The sequence below is a fragment of the Carassius carassius genome, chromosome 26 (genome assembly GCF_963082965.1).
Source record: "Carassius carassius chromosome 26, fCarCar2.1, whole genome shotgun sequence".
Classification (NCBI taxonomy): domain Eukaryota; kingdom Metazoa; phylum Chordata; class Actinopteri; order Cypriniformes; family Cyprinidae; genus Carassius; species Carassius carassius.
Window position 1 is genome coordinate 31,037,599 of NC_081780.1, and position 9,090 is coordinate 31,046,688.

Consider the following 9,090-nt stretch of genomic DNA (forward strand, 5'->3'; position numbering starts at 1 on the left):
CAGAATTTTAGATATTAGATTGCTTCTGAAAAAGTGGTAGTGTTGCATCCCTACTGTAAAGCCCTATTCAGATGGGATTAGTTGTAAAAGAGTAGATGGAGACATTCCAAAGAAATCTCAGAAAAACAACCAGAAGTTGGAGGGGTAACTATTTACACAGCACCATCACCTCCCTGTCGTCATGTGAGTATATTTATATATAAATATATATATATTGAAATGCTTTTAATACAACGGAAACTGTATTTAGTGTATTTATTATTATTATTATTATTTAGTGTGATCTCAGTTTAATAAAAACATTGTAGGCCCACGTTAGGCCTATTGTAATGATTTAATGTCAACTGTTATTCAAACAACAAATTATATAGAGAAAGCAAGCAAAGTACACAACAAGCTCTTTGAAACTCAGAATATCAGTTAAACCATTGCATCGCAAAATGATTCACTGTTTCGAAGCGCTCCAATCGGATCACGTATAACGAATCATTTGATTCAGATTGGGACTTCAAAGTGTGTATCGCAGATCATTTGATTCAGATCGGGACATCAGAGCAGGTTTGTGGGATGTTTTTATCAGTTATTTTACAGTTATTTTATCTTACAGTTAGGTCAGATCAAAAAATGTATTATTTAAATTAAATTTGTAATATAGTATAATATAATTAGAAAAGTTTTGTGTCTCTAACAAGCGTTCTTGACATTTTTCACGAGTTCACGCTTACATACAAAGCGCCGAGGTATGGAAATGCATATTTGGTGTGCTGTCCGGGGAAGGGCTCCTAGCTCGGGTATGGCCCGAACCTAGAGTACCCCCGTTCTCCATATAGTTGTAAAATGAACTTGAAGAAGATGGGGTGGAGAAGAGATGCTGAAAAAAACGTCAATGGATATTGGCAAGTCAGAGGTATATATTCTGTGGTATTGATTACTTGATTGTGGTCCACCGGTGTTGATTAGGCTAAGTATCTGATGCGCTCCTCCCGAATCTTGTTAATAAAACATAATTATCTGAATGGTGTGCTGAAAACACTGCCACAGACTTGTCCCACTGAATGCTTCTTCAAGTGCCTCCACACTAAAAAAAACACCTTTTAAACATTAAATGATTAAATATTTATGTACTGTTGTAGATTTTCTAGCCAATTAAGAAATAAAACAATTGTGAAGACAAAGAGTGAAACAAAAGAAAAGACTGTCTTGCCTTAAATTCTATGCAGAGAAATTGATCAATTTACACACAGCAGAAGTCTGTGAGCAAAGAGATAACACACAAAGCTCACAGCAGCTTATGAAGGTACTTGTAATACATTTCTAGAGCTAAGGAAATAAAGTCCCTTGGGCCTCAATTCTAAACCATCCAGGAGGCTGCCTTGAGAGTCGCCCTCATCACACCATTCTGAATCTGCAACATATAACCTGTTTTCAAAGATTTCACAAGTTATTTCTTAAGTGTTTTTCTAAAACTGTTACCTGCAGACAGACAGGTACGTATGCATCCATATGTCGAAGTCTTACGCTACTGAGAGGCTTCTAGGGCTGTTACACAAGACCTGTTTTTCCAAATTGATCACACAAACATATTTTCAACCTTTAGACAAAATCATACTACTTAAATCTTATTGATTACTAATATATTGAAATATTAATGGAGTATGAATGTGTTAATGTGATGTTTTAATTAGACTGATCACAACTGAATTGTCCTTCATCAGAGTGAATGTACAGGTGATTGTCGTAATTGCCATTTCCCTCAGTATGACATGAGGTTTGAAGTTTCTTTCTAGCATGACTTTGCACATGCCGTTTCAGGTCTGTGTGATATGTGAAACTGATGTCACACTGAACACACTTGTAAGGTTTCTCTCCAGAGTGAATTCTCATGTGAATCTTAAGGTTTCCTTTAGCTGTAAAGCTCTTTCCACACTCTCGGCAGATGAAAGGCTTCTCTCCAGTGTGAACTCTCATGTGATTCTCAAAGTTTCCTTTGTGTGAGAAATTCTTTCCACACTGGTGACATATAAAACAGTTCTCTCCAGAGTGACTCTTCATGTGAAGATCAAGGTGTCCTTTACACCTGAAACTCTTTTCACATTGATCACAAACAAACGGCTTCTCTCCTGTGTGAATTGTCATGTGGCCAATAAGGTACTTTTTCTGTTTAAAACTTTTTCCACACTGAGTGCATATAAATAACTTATCTCCAGTGTGATTTCCTGTGTGAAATGTAAGATTTTCTTTTCTTTTGTAGCTTTTCCCACACAGTTTGCAGGTGTAAGGCCTCTCTCCAGTGTGAACACTCATGTGGAATTTAAGATTTTCTTTTCTTGTGTAGCTCTTCCCACACAGTTTGCAGGTGTAAGGTTTCTCTCCAGTGTGTACTGTCACATGGGCACTAAGATTCCTTTTCTCTTTAAAACTTTTTCCACACTGAGAGCATTTGAATGGCTTCTTTCCAGTGTGAATTCTCATGTGAATGTTAAGATTTATTTTTCGTGAGTAACTCTTCCCACACTCTTTGCAAGTGAAAGGCTTCCCTCCAGTGTGAACTCTCATTTGGACTTTAAGGTCTCTACTTTCTATTTGAGTCGGTGAGTAAGTACAAGATTTTTCCCCAGTTATGAAGTAATGACGTTTCTCATACTGATTCTTCTCTTCCATTACATTGGGTTCTTGACTCCCCTCTATCAGTGACATCAGGTCTAAGATGAAAGGAAACAAAAACAAGTTAACTCCAGTTTAACAGCACCAAGACATGAAAGCTTTTAGACAATAACACATTAAATTCAACCACTAAACAACTAAAATGTAATCTCAGAACCATTTGACAATATTGTTAATTATTTGCTTTCTTTAAGACACATTCGAATTACTTATCAAAGCCTTTTTAAAACCCACAATAGAGCACTGGATCGGGATCTCGCTGGTCTCAACACAAATTCAGGCGGTTTTACATTGGCTCAGAATGGGAATGGGAGATTAAAATACACAGCAGTTGCCGGCATTTAACAAGTAAAATGCAGTCAACAATAGTGATTTGTGCTTTGCGATCAAATTACTTTTCGATCCTATCGAACCAGTTCAACAAATCGGACTAAATCGTTCAAAACAGTTAACATCTCGACCTGGCACAATTTTATTTAGTTATTTACTCAAAAAGTTCTCACTTCAGTATACTAGTGATTTAAGGTTGGACACGTTTGATACTGAGAACCGATGAGCTGATGATACTGAGCAAGCCTGTAATTTACACAAAAGTGTTAAATGGGTTAATCAGTAGAAACCTTTAAAACATGCTGGAGAAATGCTTCAGCTTTTTAGATTTGTCAACTGTTTATTCAAGTTGCAGCAGTTCTCGGCTCAGCAGACCTACACATACTGCTACAGCAGATCTCGATTCAAAAACCGGTTGCAGCAGTTTTGAATCACCAGAACACTAAATGTAGATCTGTTTCTTTCAGACATGTTCATTATTTAAAACCGATGAACTAAAGTTACGAGCATGTGTGAAGCTAGCACTAACGGAATCCAGCTGTTTCTTATGGTGAACATCCAAGGTTACAGTGACGAGAGGGGCAGGGCCGAGAGCCTTGGGAACGGAGGTGACACTACAAGCACAACTAAGGTGAGAAAAAAGGGAGCCGGGAGTGGCTAAAGTAGGCTGGAAGAGTTAGCCTTTACCCCTTAAAGAAGAGGGGAGCTCGGAGGACTCGAGGCTATGGAATAGCATCCTAATCCACCACTTAGCATAAGCTTCTCTGGCCGGAGGCCTCAGCAAACTGCAGAGGAAACATGTAAGAAGAGGGTGTCTTTCCATTAAATGTCAACCGAGAGAGGTGTGGTAGGCTCCAATGGCCAACACGAAGACCTCTAGGGTGGAGTGGGTCAACCCTGCAGGTAGACAGGCCTGCAGGAACTCCAGAACTGTACCAAAAGGGCAGTTAGCTGGGTCGAGCAGGTGGTCTCCAAAAAGTACAGTTTTCTCATAGAGGGAGCTCTGGATGGAGGATGGTCTCAAAAAACTCAGTTGAGAGATTGGAAGCTATGAGTTGTGCCTCCTCAGAGACCACACCTAAAGCTTCCAAACTCCGTGCGGGGGTGTGCCCTCTGCCTGTGAGAGGACATCTCTCCTGATGGGAACCTCACATGGAGTACCATCAAAGAGAAGAATCAGGCCCAAGAACCATACCCGGCCTGGCCAGAACGGGGCTACTAACAAGCAGAGAGAACCAGAGGGGACAGTGCGATGTCTCTTGAGTCACAAACATCCTGACTCAAAAGGATGTCTGCTCCCATATTGAGATGCCCAGGAATGTGAACTGCTCTCAGCGATAGAAGTTTGCCCAGGGACCACACAAGGATCTGGTACACTTGCCTGTACAAACAGCATGAGCACAGCACAGAATTGAAGGCGTGCGACCTCTGACATATATAGCAATTGTGAGTCGCTTTGGATAAAAGCGTCATGTAAATGTAAAAATGAGACTCCTGCAAATATTTTTATGAGACTGTCTACACCCCCCACCCCCCAAATATAAGAAAATATATTTCCCAATAGTATTGAAGGCTTCTACAAACTATTTAGTCAGTAAACATACCACTGCATAATTTTTTTCAAAAAACGAGGGAGCGCCAAATTTAAATAAACTAAGGAGGGCGGGTCTTTGTGAATGGTCAATTGATGGAGAGGAACCTTGATTAGTGTGGTGACCAAGAAGCTGATGGTCACTCTATTTGAGCTCCAAGATCATATATGCAGATGGCAGAAACCTACAGAAGGACAAACATCACTTTAACACTTTACCTATCTGGGCATAATAGTTGTGTGGCCAGACTCAATCTTCTCCTAAGTGAAAACGCATGATAACCCAACAAGATTCTCTAATGAACCTGAATTTCCAAGCAACATGTTTGGAGGAAAAGCAGGTACTTCTCATCACCTACAGAGTACCATCCCAGCAGTAAAGTGTAGTGGTTGCAGCCTCGTGCTGTGCGGCTGTTTTTCTGCAGCAGGGACTGAAGGACTGAGATTACTAACCTAACATATGGGTGTGAACCGTGGATGTTTGGGAATTGCTTGGGCTGCCTCTAGGCAATTCTTGTTCGGGTGGATCAGCCTGGTCAGGGCCCCAAAGGACTACTGGTTGGTCGGGGAGCTTCATTTGACTTTTCGGAGATCGTCTGCTATTCCCTGTGTGTTGCTTCTGGCCTGATTTTTGTGTGGCATGGGTTTCTGCATTTTGAATGTTGGAATATTGGTTTGGTGTTATGAGTTTCCTCTTCATCTTGAGAACTTGAGGCTTGTGTTTTTGGGAGTTGGATGGTTGCATTCAGGGTGTTTGGAAGAGCAGGTCTGTGAAGCTCTGCAGTAGGTTCAGTTGTGTTGTGTTTCAGGTGTTTAATATTAAAGTTGAAAGGGATCAGTTTCAGAGCTATGTGGAGTGCCACATGGTGTTCAGTTTTGATGAGTACCACTTGTCAATGATCCAAATTTGTGCACTGTGGATTCAGGTGTTTTTTTTCATTTTATAAGCTCTATGTAAATGCCAGAGGAGATCAGGACAACTAGATGAGCCATAGAGACAGATCCCCATTGAAGAGACCTTGTCTCCTAGACGGCCACCAGGACAAGACCACAGGAACCAGATTAGTCCTCTGCACAATCTGACTTTGCTGCAGCATGGATGGACCTGATGATTTGTCTGGCCTGCAGACTGAGCCTGGTTTCTCCTAAGGTTTTTTTCTCCATTCTGTCACTGATGAAGTTTTGGTTCCTTGTCACTGTCACCTCTGGCTAGCTTAGTTGGGGACACTTCATTTACAGCAATATCATCGACTTGATTGCATAGATAATATTTAAACTGATTAGACCTGGATGGTGACATCAGTTAATTCAATTATGAACTGCTTTAAACTGCGAATTGAGCGTGACATTTTGCATTATTCACACACTACTTTCCTATTTGATACTGTAAAGCTGCTTTGACACAATCTGTATTGTTAAAAGCACTACATAAAAAAATTTGAATTGACTTGTCAAGAGTAGAAGCTCAATGTAACCAACATTTTAGATAAAGAAAAACCCATGAAAACCCAATCCAGAGCATTCAGAACCTCAGATTGAATGTTCACCTTCCAACAGGAAAATTACCTTAAGCACACAGCAAGAGTGGCTTATAGGCAACTTGGTGAATGTCCTTCAGTGGCCCAGCCACAGCCTGGGATTGAACCTAATCAAATATTTCTGGTGAATTCTGAAAATGTGTGTCTGCCCCCATCCAACCTGGAAGAGCTTGAGCAGAAGAATGCCAGATAATTGCCAAAAGATGATGATCAAAGCTTGTCACATACTAAAAAATACTTGAGGCTGCAAAGTTGCTCCAACTAAGTACCGAGTTAAGGGTTGTAATAAGTTATTTTACAAATCAAACAAATTGTGCCCAATACATTATGCTTTTTAAATAAATCATTGTATAATAAGTTATTATAATAAAATTGTAATACAATTAAAATATTCAATTATTTACATTATATACTAAAGTACCTTTTTTTTCCCAGAGATGCTTTTAGAAATATTGCATCCTTGGACGATTGGACTGTGTCTAGTCCACGGCAATGGCAGAGAGACGATGGAAGGAACTGTGGTGTTTTCGTATGCACAGTGAGTTAACTGTTTTATGTTAATGTTGTTAACATGTATTCTATAATATAATACATGTTTGATGAATATAACTGATTCGGTTAAATAATATTTTGAGTAGATGGCAGAGATGGAAGCTAAAAGTATTAAAATGTACCAGGAAATTCTGCAAACTTACCATGTCTCATGCATGGTGAAACATCTCCAACCAGAGGTAACCCTTGAAATTCAAAAGGTTTACAGTTTACAGAGTATGCAAAGCTCAACATGAAAGTTTATCCTAGGACTTTTCACCCGGAGTCAAAATAGTCCAGAGTGCAACACAAACCAGATGTATGGATGAAGGAGTTTGCATTTATCAAAAATATCGATCAAAGTATGTGATGACAATTTAAATTCCTTATGAACTACAACTTGATTAAGCAGTTACACTCATTGTTATCATTTATCTGTATGCAGAGTAATGCACCCATGATTCCAGTCACTGGACTGGATTCAATGTGACCTTTGCAAAAAATGGCTGTATTCTGACTGCGCTGACATCAGCCTTGAAACGATCACAGAGGAAACATCATTCAGCTGTGGATGTGACACTAACCATGTGCATACCTTTAAGAAGTATTATTATATATATATATTCTTTATTAAAAAGTACAATATATGTTTAATACTACTTTGATTTTACAGAACATTGGCACTACTGAAGAAGGGCTGGTAGGTTAACCTTGTAATTCAGGATCAAGAAGTCTTGGTAAATATTACAAATTACTAAGCAAACCATTTTACTACTAATATCCTACCTATCATTTTTAGCATTGGTATTTACAAAGAGGTAAAGGTTTACTTTTGTAATGTTTTTTATGTGTCCATATATTGTATAGCAATATAATCTTTTATAGATAGAAACGTTTACATTTCTTACATTTGTCTAATTTTGGTTACATTCCAGAGACTGCACGCTGGCTAGAGAAACGGCACAATCCGATCCAGCAGGATGCTTTTATTTAAACATCCCACATTTTCTCCAAAGCTAAGGGTGAAACTTAGCAAAACATTTTGTTTTTTGATGAAGAAAAGGTATTTCCCTGGACAACACAACTTACGTTCTTGAAGTTTTGACCCCTGAGGTATATACACAGACACTTTGATACAGTACATGGGACAATATCATTAAATGCACTGTACATATATATTCCATAATTGTATTTTCTTTTTTTTTTTTTAAAGCTAACACTGTTAATGCTGCAAATGACTGAGGGCTTTCACAGGTTCCAGGAAGAAATTGCTTTACAGTCAAACATTGCTTTGGAGTAAGTCTTTCTTTTACTGTTGTTTTTTTCATTCATCCTTAAAACAAGCCTGAAAAGCTTATATCCGTGTCTTATTTTTCTTTTAAAGGGTCAAATGTTCAAATCCACCATGGTTTTGATGGCACTTCATCCGTAGGAGTGTAATCCTGTATGAAGAGGGTGGCCTGCTGAACAACTGTACTTTAGGCCCAAACTTCTTGTAGCCCTGTCCCCATATTCTTTCAAATTTCTCCTAGTAGTTTAAGATCAATAATATCACTGACATTGAAGACTGTATGGACACATTAAAAAATTTTGGACACATTACTACTAGTCTCTTATTATCATCAAGCCTGCTAAAAACCAATTTAATCAAAAATACAGAAAGCACAGTAACATTGTGAAATATTACAATTAAAAGTAATGGTTTTCTAATTTAATATACTTTAAAATATAATTTTTTCCATGATCAAAGCTGAATTTTCACAAACTGTACTGTCACCATTGCTTTGTTAGAGATCGCTTGATATGTCCTGATCATGTGTAAATGAAGTGTAAACTTTGAAGGGCATAGCTTGTCAAACAGACACTGAAATGTGCATCACAGGGCACACAGCTGGAACTCTGGAACCTAAATTCAGAAGCAACTGAAGTGTGTGTGTGTGTGTGTGTGTGTGTGTGTGTGTGAGTGTAGTAGCATCTCTGTCAGCTTATTTTCTTTGTTAAGGTTTGTTATTGGTCACATATTGTCTTTGTTGTTTCTAGAGTCCAGTCATTATAATGTACAATGATCACACATAGCTAGTTTTACATCTTTAAGGTAATGTGTGGTAAAAAAAAAACCAATAAGGCACTTCAGTGTCTATAACTTTATCTCTCTTTGACCATATGAGCCAGCTGTAACCGAGTCATCACAACTTGTTTATTTTGTGGTTACATGGAGCAAAGCAATGTACACGGTCAAACGATTTTATGCTTTTCACCAAAAAGCATGGTTTATCCTTACCTTGGAATGTTGTGGAGGTGTGTTTGAAAGTAATTTAATGACCTTAACCTCCATAAAGATGTTTTTATTAACTTTGCTGAAGTTTGTTTTGTACTCCAAACTGTATTTGGCAGGTACACATTTCAATAAGATCTCCAATCATCCTCAGGATAAAA